This window comes from Panthera leo, chromosome D4, assembly GCF_018350215.1.
Source record: "Panthera leo isolate Ple1 chromosome D4, P.leo_Ple1_pat1.1, whole genome shotgun sequence".
NCBI lineage: Eukaryota > Metazoa > Chordata > Mammalia > Carnivora > Felidae > Panthera > Panthera leo.
This window is the reverse complement of record NC_056691.1, coordinates 91,050,803-91,067,322: the sequence shown is the minus strand read 5'-3', so window position 1 is coordinate 91,067,322 and position 16,520 is coordinate 91,050,803. Positions and strand designations below refer to the sequence as shown.

The window sequence follows — 16,520 nt, the reverse complement described above, 5'->3', positions numbered from 1 at the left end:
GATCTGCCCGGGTGGCCTTTCCTGGGCTGGTTACTCGAGACCGTGGATGGTTTCCTGGCTAGCCGTGGGGTGGACATTGTGGGGGGGGGGGTGGGGTGGATATAAGGACACACCATAGAGTCCTGCTGTCGATGTGCTGATAGTCCGGCTGTGAAGAGGTGACTGAGCCCTGCACGCAGGGAACCCGCTCTATCCTAGTGTGACCCTTCCCGAAGGAAATAAGGTGTCAAGAGAACATCCCATGGTGAAAGTTGAGGGGGCAGTATGACAATGAGAAGACCCCAGTCTCTCGAGCCATCAGCCTGGGTTCAAATCAAACCCTGCTGCCTCACGTCAGGTCGGCTCTTAGATCCTGTGCTCCCCGTGGAAGGTAGGCGGTGCCCCGACTTGCAGGTTTGGGGGGGTGGTTTATAGGAGATCAGTGATATGGAGAACATAGTGTATGGTAGGTGCTGGGATCGGTTTCCTTCTATTGATAACTGGTTTTCCTACTTGGGGTTCCAGAATCTTGGCCGTAACAGCTAGGGGGTGTCTGCAGCTACTGTTAGGTACTGTTAGGTACTGTTAGGTACTGTTAGGTGCCTAATACCACGGCAAGGAGCCGTCCTCTCGGGATTTCAGGGAGGCTAGCAAAGTTGCAAATGGCCGAGCCCATTCTTTTTTTTTTTTTTTATTAAAAAAACATTTTTTTTAACGTTTATTTATTTTTGAGACAGAGACAGAGCATGAATGGGGGAGGGGCAGAGAGAGAGGGAGACACAGAATCGGAAGCAGGCTCCAGGCTCTGAGCCATCGGCCCAGAGCCTGATGCGGGGCTCGAACTCACGGAGTGTGAGATCGTGACCCGGGCTGAAGTCGGACGCTCAACCGACTGAGCCACCCAGACGCCCCCCGAGCCCATTCTTTAGCATGAAACCTGGGGAGGACACGGTGAAGTCAGCGTAGACGTGGCGACAGCCAGCGTGTAGAAGAGACAGCCAGCGGGGACCTGAGAGTAAACGTCAGCTCCTTCTCACCAAGGAATTTTGGGCTCCGCTGGCCAACGTTGTGGAGGACAGGCCTCTGCTCTGGGTCCTCCTCTTCCACATGAGTGGTCCTGAGGGAGTAGTTCGGGGATCAGTCGGTCTGCGCCCAGATCCCGACTCCAGCACCTGGGGTCCTGGACAAGTTACTGACCCTCCGGCACCTCCCGTTTGTGAAATCGGGGCGATGCCTGTTGCCTACCCTGTTGGGTCGTTGGGAGGAACCCACGAGCGAATAGGGGAACAGCACGTAGCCTGGGACCCGGCCAGGGTGGCCGCTCGGCAAGGATGCCCCGGGATCGGACCGTAAGGACAGGCAAGAGTCTGCCTTGTTGCTATGTTTCTGCGAGTGTGGAGCTGCCCTGGCCGGGTCTGGCCTGTGTGGGCCAGGGAGGTGGGCTCTTTGAGCTTATCTCAGTCGGGACTCACTGGCAGAATCTCCCAGGAGAGCATTCGTGTCTCGTTGCCTCCTCCAGTAAGCATTGCCGAGATAGCAGTTGCCTCTTTGGCCTGTTGTTGGGGAGTCGCTTGGAGGCTCCATGATTCTTCTCGTTTGCAGGCTTCGTCCCTGGGTCTGTGTTCCCTCCGTGGATGAAGAAGGGGCTTCATTATATTCTGAGCTGAAAACAGGCTCCTGTAGCCAGAAATATGGCCCCCCGGGCAGCAACCACAAGGGCTGACATTTACAGGGCCCGGAGCCTGGTGTGCGGCGGGTACGTAACAGAGTCATTCACAAACACCGTGTGCCTAGGATGTGGTAGGCAGCGAAAATGTTGAGTCCACAAGATAAGAGTGTTTTTTTTTCCCCATTGGTAGTTGAGGGAGCGGGGGAGTCAGTGATTGACTGTGGGCTACGAAGGAGCAGAGCGGGAGCCGTGATCCGAACCCCCCTCTAGCTCCGGGGAAACCCACCTAACCGCTCAGATGCCCTGAGTAATTTTGTGGCAGTTGGTTCGCTCTCCCGATGACTGAGCAGGAGGACGGATCATTGCTGACTGTAAAATTCTGCACAGGCCCTCGGAGTCAGGAAAATGGGTGTCATGGAAGGTGGCGGAGAAGGTGGATTTTCTCGAAAGGCTGATTGAGGTCTTCCCGCCTGGCCGTGTCAGAGATGCTCCTGGGGCCCGGGCGCACGAGGCTGAGAGCCCAGAGGTCTGGGCCCCGACCGAAGCCCCCAACCGGTCAGGGAAGAGACGGCTGTCTCCAGCCCTCCGGCGAAGGCCTGTGGGGCCAAGGAGCCCAGATCTGCCCCTGAGGAATTTCACCAGGAGTGTCGGCAGGGCATGAGTTTCAGGAGAGCCTGTTCACGCCCTGCCCGGCATCTGCTACAGATTACGGATCAGTGAGTTCACCCCCGAGGCCCCTAGCTTTACTGGTTTGCGTGTCAGTGGACAGGATTAAGGCGAGTTCCAGGGTTTTATGCAATCTTTCAGATAAGAAGTCCAGTTAGGGTTTTGAGCAGAATTCTTTGTGCTCCGAAGCATTCCTGAGAGTCCCGAGTCACGGTGAAGCCCGGGCTTCCCGTGCGTGCTGCGTGCCACGGCCGGGTGGGGCGCTGGTGGAGGAACCAGGCGCCCAGCCGGGATGGCATTTCACTCACTCGCTCCTTCGTTCGTTCGTTCGTTCATTCATTCGTTCACTCACTGAGCAGGTGGCCACTGGGTTCCTGCTCTGGGCCGGTACCTTGCTCGGTGCCGAGAACGAAACCCCCCCGCCTGTCACCGTCCCAGAGGAGCGGGCCGAGCATGTAGAGGAGAAGAGAGATTTAGCCGAGTGACCTGAGAACTAAGTGTAATTGCCAAGGGGACAGGTGCCGAGTGGCAGGTGCCCGGTACCATTGGAAGAAGTAACGGGGCCAGAACTTGTCTCGGGGGCCAGAGGGGGCTTCCTGGAGGAAGTGGAGTTGGAGTCAGCTTTTGACGGGTCAGTAGAAGCTGGTGAGGTGAAGGACCAGGGTCACACAGCCTTCCAGGGAGAAGGGGGTCCGTGCCTGGTGATGGGCTGGCTCTAAGTTCTCTGGGAAGGTCCGGTGTGGAGCCTCTCCTTGGCACGTGAGCCAAATGTGCCGTGACCGGGGTTGCCACCCCATCGAGTGGTTAATTCTGGGAATCGAGGGGTGCCAACCAGTCACACTTTTCCTTCTCCTTTCCAGACATGGCCGCCACCTTCCTGTCGGGGACAGCCTGCAGAGTCCTTAGCTCGTCAAAGGTTGGCTTTCCAACGAAGCAGACCTCGAGACAAAGATTTGGATGTGAGTACTTTGCTCTGGAGGTGATCCTGGGACTGAGTGTGAGGCGGGCGGGTGTAGGAGGCGGACGGAGCTCGGCCTGCTGGGCGCTCTCTGCTGGGTGCTTGGTAACACGGGGGACTTAGCCCTTCCCGTCCCGTACCACCTGGGGGTCATTCCGGCGGCTTTCTGTCCTCCGTACTCATGGACAGAGCAGCCCCCACAGCAGAGGAAGGCCCGCAGGAGGCAGGGGTCCTTATGGGACCGGGTACAGGCAGCCTCGGGCATGCAGGCAGGGCTCCAGCCTGGTGCCGTGTGCCCCTCAAAGCCCCCGAAGCCTCTCGTTGAGCCCATCTTGTCCTGTCCTCCGTCCGCTGGCCCCCACGACAAGACAGCAGCACCCCCGTAATTCCGAAAGCTGCTGGACCAGCTGCTACCCCCGGGCCGCCTGCACGGGCACTTCTGCGGGCTGGCCTGCTGTGCGGGGGGTCGGGGGAGGGTGGCGCGGGCTCCGTGCTGCGGGCTCGGCCTTTCTGCTCGCTCTGCCCCGGCCGGGCCCTGGCTGCCGTGATTGTCCATTTACCCTGATCCCTGGGACCCAGGGCCTCGCCTCCCTGCACACCGCGCCCCCCTCAACCTGCTGGTCACAGAGCAGCAGCCCCGGCCTCTCGTGGAGAGCGGGGGCGGAGGGTGGGCAGGGGGGACGCAGAAGCCGCTTTCTGTGCGTGCCGGTCCGCTGCGGTGAGGAGCCCGCGGGACCAGGCACTGGGCTGTAGCACTGGGTTCGGTGGGGCTTTTGTTAACCTTCTTTCCTGGGGACCAGGGCCTCTGATCCCACGGAATGCAACGTTGTGGGGCCGGGAGCCCGAGTCCCTGAGTGGACCCTGGGGCCGAGGCGAGAAGGATCGTCTGACCTCCATGCCCTCGTTCCTGGGCCCGTGTCTCCACTTCCTGAATTAGAGCACTGCCTGGTGGACAAAAATATCTGCTATACCTCGGAGGACGGAGGTTCGGGATAGGTATCGAATGGTTTCATGTCTTTTATCTGATGTATTTTTTAAACCGGGTAGAAGTTCACGTAGCATACGGTTGCACGTTTTAAAGCGAGCGGGTCAGTGGCGCTTAGCGTGTTCGTGGTGTTGTGTGACGGCCACGCCTGGTCCCGAAACACGCCCCTCCCACTCCCAGAAGAGCCCCTGGAGCCACCACACCGCCGCGCCCATCCCTCCTCCCAGCTCCAGTCTGCTTTCTGTCTCTGTGGGTTTAGCGTATGCCCATACCGTATGTGTGCGGGGGTGTGCAACGTGTGGTCTCTCGTGCCTGGCTTCTTTCACTCGAGGTCCGTCCACGTCGTGGAATGCACCGGAACCTCATGCCCTTTTAAGGACAAACACTGCTCTGTTGTTGAGGGAGCACATCTGTTTATCCGTCCACCCGTCGCCGGACGCTTGGGCCGTCTCCCCTTTTGGGTCTCACGCGCTGTCTCTCCAGGGACGGCGTCCTACCTCCACACAGGTCATGGCCAAGCCCAGGCATTGAGGAGCCTTTCTCTCAGGCTGGTAGGTTTGTTTGAGGTGGACGTGTGTAGGAGACAGGACCAGCAGGTCCCAGGGTCCCGGTCCTTTGGTCACCCCTTCCCTGTCATGGGGGTCTGTTGGCCCGAGGTGACATCTCATGGGATTCTGTGTCGGCAGGTGAGATACCCTGGGAGCCCTTGGCAAGTGTGGTTGGCGGAGGCCGTGGGGACGGGGAAGGCAAAGCCTGAACACTGATCGGTAGGGGATGGTAAATCGCCCCCGAGGAGGGAAGGTCTGATGGGTTCTGATGTACTCACCTCAGCATCAGGATGCTGGTTGGCAGCTGGAGGGGCGGCACCCCGGCCAGGGCTTAGGGTGGGTCCCCGCCACGCCCCCTGCGTAGAACCTCCAGCCTCACCGCCACGCAGCTTTGTTCGCGTGCTGCTTGTTCAAGGACAGTGGGGAACAGACGGGGCTGGCCCTCACTGTGCCGGCGTCCTATTCTCCTGGCCATGTTCACGCCGGTGCCCTCACAGGCCATCACGTGTAGGGGTGGGGGATGGTGAACAACCGTTCACACATCGGGAGCCCACCCGTCCCCAGGACCTCCTGGGGTCTGACCTGATCCTGCCCTTCTGGGCTGTTCGCCCCTGCCTTGGAGTCGCCGTGTCCCCCAGCCCCCCACCACTTCTGCCTTCCCATGAAGTTGATGACGTGTCCCTGTTGAAGCTCTGCCTCGTGGGACCACACCCGAGCGAGTGGGGCTGAAGCGAGGTGGGTGCTGCGGTCCCACATGCGCCAGTGGAGGGCGGCCCGTGGGCGGGCTCACTGGGAAATTACATGTTAGGGGAACACGAACCGAGTGTGGAAAATGAAGGCGAGCGGCCCGGCCGCGGAGTAGATGTAGGAGACGCTTAACTACCACCGCGGTCGTGTCATTTGTTGAATGGTGCAAACCCACAACTATTTTTTTATTGTTTGGTAATGCTTTAAAAATTTTGCAGTAAACCCTTTCAGCAGCCGTGAGCAGAAAAAGCTGAAAGTCGTGCTTCATAAAAGTACCAGATTGTTATTTCTTTTTCTCAAGAGAGTGGACGGTGCACGTTTATTTGTACAAAACGGATGTTGGTGTGACGTCCAACCCGGGGCAGCCGCGACAGAACCGGGGGCGCGGGGACCAGGGGCAGGGCCAGCCGGTCGCAGAGGTGGTCACCGAGAAGCCTGGAGTCGCCGGCGAGCGGGCGCGCTTCCCCAGGGTTCCGTGAGGCCTGTCGCTTTGCTCAGATTTACTGTCTGTTCTGCTGAATGAACTAACTGTGCCCACAGTGGTAGCCCACGTCTTCTTGTGCACGGACCGTCGGCAGGCCTTTGCACGCCGTCGAGTGTTCAGATGAGCGTCCCGGTAGTTTCCGGCAGGAAATCGGTTAAATTAATTTCAAAATCATTTTGATGTTTTTCATCCTGTTGATGGAGTCTAGATAAAGCAGCTGGAAGTTTATTCTGTCAAACGTGAAACGCACCTGATGTGCGGCCGCTTGAGCTGTAAATTGAGTTTTAAGAAATGCCTTCGATGCTGAAATGTTTTTGGTTTGGCAGGTGATTACAAGAAGACAAATTTTGGATGATCACAGCTGTATGATTAAAGACACAATATTTTGATCTTGTTAAGAAGCCCATCATCCCTGGGAACTTCGGTGGCTCACACCATGTTGCTAATTGCGTGGAAACCAGCCTGGGGTGTGGCCAATGGACCTGGAAGGTGTGCTTTTCAAAACACGAGGATATTTTTATGTGCACACAGCAGAGCTGGACGAGAGAACGGATTTCAAAGGTGCCGTGTAATTAAAAAACGCTTCGGCACGCCGTGTGGGGCTGCGTGCCGCAGGTTCTCAGAGTTCAGAAACAGTTGGCCGTCGGAGGACGACCCGCGATGATTTCAGACATTTTCGGGAATGGGTCTGTAGATTGTGGCTGCGTTTTATGTAAGTTGGACGTTTTTAAATCGTCCCGTTTGTCTGACGGAGGACCACAGCACTCGAGCTTTTGAATCCCTCAGGAACTGTACTGATTGAGAGTAAAGTTCGCAAAGTTGAACAGAACTGCCGTGGAGCCGTGGGGAAGCCAGGGGGGAGACGGAACAAACTGAACTCGAGGGGGTCGGAGAGACTATGCGAGATCTAATTTCCAAATTGTGTAATTGTGCTTTGGAAAACCGTACTTGTGGGAAGAATGTTTTGATGGTGCCTTTAGGTCTAATTGCATCGATTTATATTTTGGAACGACACGGAACCCTTTTGAGCTGGCCATTGAAAAGGATCGCGCGCAGGGACGGCTTATTTGAGTTTTGCCTGTACCGTATTTGTTGCAGGATAGAGAGCTGAGCCTCTGGGTGGGCGGGGTAGAGACCTGAGGAGGGCACCCAAGAGGGTATTTGTGCTGGAGTATTTACACATTCAAATAAAACAAAAACAAAAAATAACAAACAAGTGAGCCCAGGACTGTGCATACTTTCCACGGAGCAGACGTTCCTCCGAGCCCGTGGGGCATCCCGGGGTCTCTCAAGAGTGAGTCGTCTGAACTGACAACACTGTGGTCTGTCGAGGGCCTCGAAAGCCCTCCAGAAATTCAAAGCCATGAATGTAAATTTGAAGGATTTGGCAGCAGTTTCATGAAAACAATAAAAAATAAGATCCAGTGAGAGAAATCCCAGTGGTCAGTGGGAGAGAGCCTCGGGCAAGGACACAGAGCGGAGGGTACGACAATGCGGCGAGAACAGTAAATACAAACTTGCGATTTTAACGCAGGTTTTTGTGTGTTTAGAAAGCGTTTTGGGGCACAGTAGGTTCAACGTCTGTCTTCAGCTTGGATCGTGATCTTGCGGTCCGTGGGTTCGAGCCCCGCGTTGGGCTCCGTGCTGACAACACAGCTTCGGATTCTGTGTCTCCCTCACTCTCTGCCCCTCCTCTGCTCACACTGTGTCTCTCTCTCAAAAATAAACAAACATTCAAAAAAATGAAAACAAAGAAAGCGTTTTCTCTTTGAAAATCGGTTTTGAACAGAACTATCTCACAGAGCCTCCGAGATGACACATCCACCTTGTAGGTGAAGCGAGCCCCGTGAGCCTCACCGTTCACACTCTTCCGGGGCGTCCGCGCCGGGGGAGGAGTCGGGTGGCCCCGGCTGGGGACCAGGGAGAGGGAAGGCGTCTGGACTGTGGCCCCACCGTGCGGGCGGGACCGTGGTGCCCACGCCCCAGAGGACGGCTCTGCCAGGAATAATCATGTGGCTTCTTCCTTCGCCCCAGCCGGACAGTCCCCTCCAGATGCAGATCCTGACACCCCACAGGGCTGGCTCCCATCACACTCCAGGGTCGCTATGGGACCCTGTGACAGCCCTGCAAACCCAAGGAGGTGGCCGCCGGGTCTCCCCTTTTCTGGGCTCCGGCACCACCCCGTCACCTCCTTCCTCTGCGCCCAGACACGGGAGAAGGCAGTGAGCGAGCCTTAGGTTGTGGGAAACAGAGAGCCGGGCGCTCCAGCCAGCTGCGGGACCCGCTCGGAGTTTCTGGTGACTTCCGCCGAGTTTGGGCTGGCTTTGGCCCAGAGGGTTTCCTGGAGGGGCCTCAGGGGTGGGAAAGGGACGTGGGGAGAGGCCCAGCTCCGTCCGTCTTGCATGGGGGTGCTTGCAGAAGACTTTGCTCTCGGGAGGAGCCCTGGGCAGCCCGGAGGGGATGGGTGGGCAGCGGGCGTGGCCACGGGCCCGGACTCGGCCTGGCTTCTCTGCCTTTCAGACCCCAGAGCTTTCCCAGGCTCCCGCTGCTGCTGCCTGAGCTGGGGAGGCCACTTCGGGGTCGGGGGCCCTCAGGAGGTGCAGGGCTGCCTGGAGGAGGGCGGGAGGTGGGGACGTGGCATCTGTGGGAGGCCCAGCAGGGCTGACTCATCGGGAGCTGATGGCTGAGCAGAATGGGCCCAGCTGTTCGCAGAGCCTTGGGGATATCCCTGTGTTATTGCAAACTGGGGCCGGGAGGGGGAAGGAAGGGGAGGGCTACTTACAGCAGGCATTCCTGCCTGGCCACCTCCCCGGGAGAGGCTGTCTCAGGCCGAGGGGCGGCCCGGGCCCGGCCATCCCTAAGTCCGTCCACGCCGCCGGCGCCCGGGGAGCGTGTGGCGACAGGAGCCCTTCCGTGCCAGAGCCCGGAGAGTCCCGGGCACACGGACGTTGGCCCCCTCGCTGGGGCTGCAGAGCTGGAGACCGTGCACTGTCCCTCCTGATCCAGTGGCCTGGGATGGGGAAACTGAGGCTCTCAGAACTCAAGTCGCAGGCCCACGGCCCTGAAGTTGTCAGGACCAGAGCCTGGAGTCTTCTGAGAACTGGGCCAAGCAGTCCTGAGAACTACAGGTCAGCCCCGGTGGCAGCGTTCCCCCCCCCCCCGCCCGCCCCCGCCCCTGCCGACCTGCACACAGTTAGTGATGCTCTGCCTCCAGCCAGGTGCAGGCAGCCTCCAGAACCTTCTCCTGACACCCGGCAGGCCCTTCCACCTGATCACAGTGGGTGGACTAGGTGACCTTTGGGCCAGACGAGGGCGTCTAGAGGCCCCAGTCCTTCAGGGCTGCAGGAAGCCACCTCCACGGGGAGTGGTCAAGGGCAGCCACAGACCCTAGCCGGCTCTTTCCTCGCCGAGCTGCTACCCAGGAGGCCCCCCAAAGCTGCCGCTCGACCTCGCTCTCCGTCCCCCCTCCCTCCCCCTCTGTTCCTTCTTTCCCTGCTGACGGCTGGGGACCCCGGGCTCTGTACCCCCCCACCCATGGCCCCGTGTCTCTGTCGCTCCTTGCTTGAGAGGACACTGGTCGCTGAGTGCAGGGCGCACCGTAATCCAGGGCGATCTCCTCTCGATCCCTAACTAATCGCGTGTGCAAAGATCCTGTTTCCCAATAAGGTCACGTTCTAGGTCCCGCGTGGACCTGAATTTTGGGGGGACGCTACTCGACCTGCTCCCGGGGGAGCAGAGTCAGCCGTGCAGGCCTCTCAGCTCCTCCTCCGGCTCCCGGAGTCACGGGTCTGTTAACCCTGCCCGTGTGGCCGTGCGCCTGGCTTTGTTAGTGCCACCACGCAGCGCTCTCGTTTGTGCAGTGTTGTCACCCACCGTCTGTGCCCGCCTCGTCTGCTGGCCCCAGGCGCTTGCGCCCTGACGCGCGCAGGAATCTGCCTGGGATTCGCCCCCTAGGATTTCCTGCAGAGACGGGCCGATGGTGCTGAACTTTCTCAGTTTTTATCACTCCAAAATGTCTTTATTTTGCCCCCGTTCCTGGAAAGCCTTTTAGCTGGGTATTTCCTTTCGGGGCGTTGAAGACGGCCTGTCACGCCTCCTGGTTTTCGTTCCCGCGCTCCTCCCGGGAAAGCCGTCTGCCTCTTTGGCCGCTGCCCAGGGACTCCCCCTGTGGTTTGACTGAGACGCGGCTAGGTGTGGGCCGCTTTTCATCACTCCTGCTTGGGGCTCGCTGGGCTTTTCCGCGGGGGGCGGTTTCTGGCGGTTCCGTCTGCTCTGATGTTCTCGGGTGCCGTCTCCGCGGGTGTCCCTCCTCTTTCACCTCCCGCCTTCGGGGGGGATGGACGGACACGGACGGATGGGGCCACGGCACACCCCTGCTCTCGCCGACCTCTGACCTTCTCCAGCTTCCCGCCCCCTTGCCTGGCCCGACTGCCCCCCCCCCCCCCCCCACATCTGAGTATTCTCCAAGAGCGTGCCTTCGGCAGAACTGAACACACTCTGAACATGACAATTCAAGAAATCATTTCCTTTTGATTATTTAAACGTAAAGGTTTACACTTTGAATTGCTGGCTCTCTGGTTGTTTTTACCACGGCGATTTATTTTTGATAGGTTCCTGTTTATGGTGGAGATTTCAATCTGGCTCTTATTTCTTCAAGCTTGATAGAAACATGGCGGTTCTGTGATGAGGGTCCGGTTCTTCTGGGGTCTGAGGTCTGCGGGTCTGCTTCTGCCCTTTCCTCTCCCGTGTCTCACTCGTCAGGATCTGTCCCTTTTCACACTTGTACCGAGGCCTGCTTGTGGCTGATACGCAATTGCGATGGGGTCCAGGAGGAGGGCATAGCCAGGGGGCGGGTTTGCATTTGGTCCTTCTGGGTCCTGGCCGCACAGATCCAGGCCCACGTTGACCTTGGTTTTAGGGATGAGGCTCCTTCGAGTCGCCAGACGTGGGTCTGTGCCGCACAGCTGGCTGCGGTCCCCATCTCCAGTGACGGCTGCGCCGCCACCCCAGCTCCTGCTCTGCGCAGAGGACCCCCACGCACGGGCCCCTCGGGGGGAGGCCTGGGCCGGGGTCTCCGCCTTGCGCGAGGCCATTGAGCCCCAGGTCCGCGTGGCTTGGCCACAAGCTTCCAGTTAAGAACTTTCAGACGCAGCTCCCGTCTCTGCGGGCTTGGCCCCCTTAGACTTCAGCCTCCTTATTCCTTCCCATGCTGTTACCGATTTGCTTTAACAACTTTCTTCCGCGCTTTTGTTCCTCAGTGAGAGGTTGGCCTGCCCTTTGCCCAGAAAGCAAGCGAAGGCGGGTGTGTGTGTGTGTGTGTGGGGGGCTCTCTGGCCCTCTCTCCTTGGCCTCCTGAGCCGACGGGCAGTGAATCTGCCCAGCTCTGTTCGAAAACACATGCCCTCATTCCTGATCTCACTGGCACCTGCCGGCCCACGTCCAAGCTCACCTGCCCTCGCTGGCTCCCTCGGGGCTACTCTTGCCCCCTCTGACCGTCAGAGGTCTTTGAGAAGCACAGTCCGGTCGTACCCTATGCTGCTGAAAGCCCCCCACGGTTCCCACTGCATTAAGGATACAGCTAAGCTGTTGACCATGTCTACAGGGTCTCACATGTCTGGCCTCTGGCCATCCGTCCGGCTGCCTCTCACCCCTGTCGCTCAGTGGCCTCCTTGCCATCCCACCCCGTGCCATGCTCACTGCCCCCTCGGGGCCCGGAAGGTTCCATCTTGCATCCCAGCCCCTTCTCAAACCTCACCTCCTTAAGAGAAGACTTTCCAGGGTAGTCTGTCGCCTCTGTCCTCTGTCGGCAACTGCTCTCGGCCCCTCTGCGTGCTGCTCAGGGTCACCTGGGGCACAGGTGGAACTCAGCGGTCTCTGCTGGAAGGTAGCGGGAGGCTGGGGACGGGGTGTGTTTCCAGACTTGGTGTTTGTGACTTCATTCATACTATTCCCCTCGTTAAGAGAAAGTATTATTATTTTTTCTTTTTAAGTTTGTACCTTTTGACCAGCCTTGGCCCCGTCTTTCACCCATTCCCACCCTCTGCCTTCCGCAATTGCCAGTCTGTCCTCTGGATCTATGGGTTTGGGTTTTGTTTTGTTTTTTGTTGTTCTACGTTTCATGTGTATATGAGATCATACGGTATTTGTCTTTTTCTGGCTGGCTTATTTCACTTAGAATAATGCCCTCAAGGTCCATCCAAGCTGCCACAGAGGCAAGATTTCTGTCTTTTGTGGCCTAATAATATACCGTTTTGTATATTCGCCCATCCATCGGTGGACACCTGGATTGTTTCTATGCCTTGGGTGTTGCGAATAATGCAGCAAATACGGGGGTGCAGATGCCTTTCCGAGGTAGCGATTATCTCGTTTCCTTTGGATAAATGCCCAGAAGTGGAGTTTCTGGATCATAGGGTAGTTCCATCTTAAATTTTTTGGGGAGCCTCCGTACTGTTTTCCACTGTGGCTGCACCGTTCTGCATTCCCGCCAACAGCGGACGAGGGTTCCCGTTTCTCCGCGTCCTTGCCGGTATCTGTCATTTCCTATGTGGCTGGTGCCAGCCATTCTGACAGGCGTGAGGTGGTATCTCAGTGTGGTTTTGATTTGCGTTTCCTGGATGATGGGCGATGTCGAGCATCTTGTCCTGTGTCGTGGGCCATCTGGAGGTCTTCCTTGGAGACCTGTCTGCTCAGTTGCTCTGTCCACTTCTTAATCGGATCATTTTTCTGTTGAGCTGTAGGAGTTCTTCATGTATTTGGGGTATTAGCCCCTTATCAGATATGTGGCGGTTTCGTTCGCCGTGCAGAAGCTTCTTAGCGCGGGTCCCACTTGCTTGTTTTTGCTTTTGCTGCCTTTGCTGTTGGTTTCAGATCCAATAATCCGGCGCCAGGACGGACGTCGAGGAGGCTGCCCTCTGTGTTTTCTTCTAGGAATTTTACGGTCACAGGTCTTATCATTCGAGTCTCTAATCCGTCTTGAGTGAACTTTTGTGTCGTGCACGACAGGGGCCGCGTTTCGTTCTCTGACACGAGGCCCGTCCGCTTCCCCACAACCAGGTATTGAAGAGGCTCCCCCTCCTCAGTGCGCGTTCTTGGCTCCTGTGTCGTAGATGAAGTGACCACATGCGTGGGTTTATGTCCGGGCTCTCTGTCCCGTTCCATTCACCTGTGTGTCTGTTATTACGCCAATTTTGATCGCAGTGGTTTTGCGAGATAGTTTGACATCGGGGAGCACGATGCCTCCAGCTTCATTCTTTCTCGAGCTCGCTTTGGCTCTTCAGTCTCTGCGGTGATTCCACACGAATTTTAGGGTCGTTTGTTCCATTTCTGTGGAAAATGCCATTGGCATTTTGATAGGGATTGTGTTGCATCTGTAGTTTGCTTTGGGTGTTGTGGACATCTTGACAGTATTAAGTTCTGGTCCATGAGTATGGAATATCTTTCCACTTGTGTCTCCTTCAATTTATTTCACCGATGTCAAGAACAATAATTAAAAAAAGTTTTAAAGGTATTTATTATATTTGAGAGGGAGAGAGGGCAAGAGAGAGAGAGAGAGAGATGAAGCATGAGCCGGGGAGGGGCAGAGAGAGAGGGAGAGAGAATCCGAAGCAGGCTCCAGGCTCTGAGCTGTCAGCACAGAGCCTGGCACAAGGCTTGAACCCACGAACCACGAGATCACGACCTGAGCCGAAGTTGGATGCTTAACCGACTGAGCCCCCCAGGCGCCCCGAGAACAGTTACTTAGAGCTTAAAAGTCAGGGGGAGAATGATCTTTTCTGTCATTCTGGGGCATTGTGTAACAGGTCCGTGTAAGGAATCTACTGATCTAGAGAAACTGCTTGATTTTGCCGTTTGCTATTAAGGACTCACACCTTTGCATAGTGATGTTAACTCGTAGATTTGTATCTGGAGGAAAAGGTAGCCCCCGAGGTTATGGTTTCTGTTGCCTGTGGGACATTGTCTGCTTCGTGAACCAGCTTTACTCTGTCACTGGTTTCTGTGTTAATGAGCTGATAAGTTGTGGACAAATACTCATTTTATTGCACCTTATTATTTTTTTTAATGTTTATTCAGAGAGAGAGAGAGAGAGGGAGAGTGGGAGCGTGTGCGTGCCAGCAGGAGAGGGGCGGAGAGAGAGAGGGAGACAGAGAATCGCGAGCAGGTTCCGTGCTGATGGCACGGAGCCCAACACAAGGCTCGATCCCGTGAACCGTGAGGTCACGACCTGAGCTGAAGCGGGGAGTCGGATGCTCAGCTGACTGAGCCACTCAGGCGCCCCAGTAAACATTCAGCCTATATCTGTATGCCGGCCACGCTTTTAACGTCCTGCAAATGATACTCTGACAGCCTCAAAGACCAGTGAGCAGACGTGCAGCCGTTGGGAAGCGGTGGGTCCCCCAGCCGCCTGCCGGCGATGGGCACTCAGACGGCTCGCCTGCCCCTCTGTGCCACGGCCTTCCCGTTACAGGCGCGCCCGTTCGACCGTCGTCTGAGGTCCTTGGAAGGACTGAAGGAGATCCGGTCGGGCTCGGCACTAACAGTTACCATAGGGTACCAGCAGCAAGTGGCTGGTCTCTGTAAGTCTCCACGGACAACAGGGAAGGCCCCGTTGAAACCAGGGTGGGGGGTCAGGCCGGCTGGATCCTTGCCAGTGGGTGGTCCTTACATCCCACTGGGTCCTTAGACCCAGTGGCTCCTGGATGCTGCCACTGCCCTAGGCCTCTGGCTTATCTGCACCGGCTCGCTCTTTCTCGTCGTGGCAACAGCTTCAGCGAGATCTGATTTGCACACGGCTCGCACACGACTCTCCTATTTAAAGCGCCCAATTCAATGGGGTCCACACTTGAAGGGCCGGGAGACGACAGGGCGGTGGGTGAGCCCTGAGGAGCCCCGGGTCACAGGGTCCCCCGAGGAGCCCCGGGTCTGGGCAGCGTGTCCGCGCTGTTGTCTCGGTGGAGCTCGAAGGGACTGTGAACTCGGGCCGGGAAGGAGGACAGAGCCCTTCTCCGGGTCCAGCCGGGCCTGCCTGGGGCCTTCCCCGGGGGTGTCCCTCCTGCCTTCCGGACTTCCCAGGCCGGCCACAGACTCGCTCGCGTTCCTGCTGGACACCGGGGGCCTGTCTGCTTGAACCTCTGCAGCGCTTTCTGGGAAGGGGGGCTTCACACAGGTGGGATTTTCACGGCAGACGCCGCCGCGGGGTCTTTTGGGGCTGACTCCCGCCACCTTCTGCAGGTAGGGGACCACCCTGTGTCGAGGGACGCGGTGTCCCCGCCACCTTCTGCGCCTCCCCGGCCTCTCTGCGGGCGTTGCTCACGTGCGTGTGTTTTCGTCCCGCAAATAACGGCCATTTGCGTTCGTGCTGTCCCTCCAGGTGGCTCTGTCTGCGCGCGTCTCGTCGCGGTGGCCGCGGTGGCCACACCCTCTTCTCCCGTTCCTCGGGAAGGTTATTCCTTAGGCGGATCCCTCGGTGAGCCGCTTCTCCGCATCCTCCCAAGGGCCCGTGGCGACTGCACCAGGCAGACGTCTCCCGGACCATTTCCCGCTGCTGAACGTTTAAATTTTTTTTGGCGTTGATTTTCAGTTTTTGGAGAGAGCGAGCGAACGGGGCAGGGGCAGAGAGAGAGGGAGACAGGATCTGAAGAGGGCTCCGTGCTGAGAGGGAGAACCCGACGCGGGGCTCGAGCTCACGAACCGTGAGATCATGACCTGAGCTGAAGTCGGACGCTCAACGACTGAGCCCCCCGGGCGCCCCTGGAGTTTGAACTGTTAATGGGGGAGGGATTCCGCCTTCTTTTCCCTCAGAAGGGCCAAAACGTCCCCCTTGTTTCTTTCTTGATTTAAGTAAACATCCCTCCCAGTCAGCTTTGCTCTGTCCTCACGTCTGGACGTGATGATGATGACCTACCCAGATGATGACCTACCCAGATCCCTCTTCCTAACGAATATTTTGAAGAGGCCCTTTATCGTGCAGACATGAAATTCGGAGAGGTTATAGCAGCCCTCACACTAATTCTAAGTGGAGTCGGTTGAACAAGCCACTAGATTCGTGTCCATCTAGAGACTCGGAGGTTAGCGTACCTGGCAAGAGGGTCTCTGCAAACGTAATCGGTTAAGGAGTGCGAGACGAAGTTGGTGTGGATTTAGCGTGGGCCCTCCGTCCGATGACTGGTGTCCTTGGAGAGGAGGAGAGACACGGCAGGTGCCGCGTGCAGACGGGGACAGAGGCTGCCGGCACGCGGCCACAGGCCCGGGAAGCTGGTTTGGCCCCCAGGGGCTGGTTTGGCCCTGTGTCACCTTGATCTGGGCCCTCGAGGCTTCGGAGCTGGAAGAGAATAAACTGTCGCCCCCAGTTTGTGATCATTTCTTACAGCGGCCGCAGGACATTGATACACCGAGTGAATAAACTCAAGGTGGGAAGGACTGCTTTCAGTTCCTGCTGGCGGGCTGCCCCACGGGCCTCTGTAGTGGGCACCATCGGCAAACCCATT

General features: G+C 57.6%; 1 long non-coding RNA gene across 2 annotated transcripts; it reads left to right on the top strand.

The window, feature by feature from the left end:
- Nucleotides 1–3,187: 3,187 nt before the first annotated feature.
- Nucleotides 3,188–7,706, top strand: LOC122205659. Of its 2 annotated transcripts, none has more exons than XR_006196179.1 (3): nucleotides 3,188–3,273; nucleotides 4,073–4,268; nucleotides 4,589–7,706. It is a non-coding gene; the product is annotated as an uncharacterized LOC122205659 (long non-coding RNA). The 2 variants fall into 2 exon arrangements; XR_006196180.1 differs by having other exon boundaries at nucleotides 4,073–5,540; nucleotides 5,854–7,706.
- Nucleotides 7,707–16,520: the final 8,814 nt, after the last annotated feature.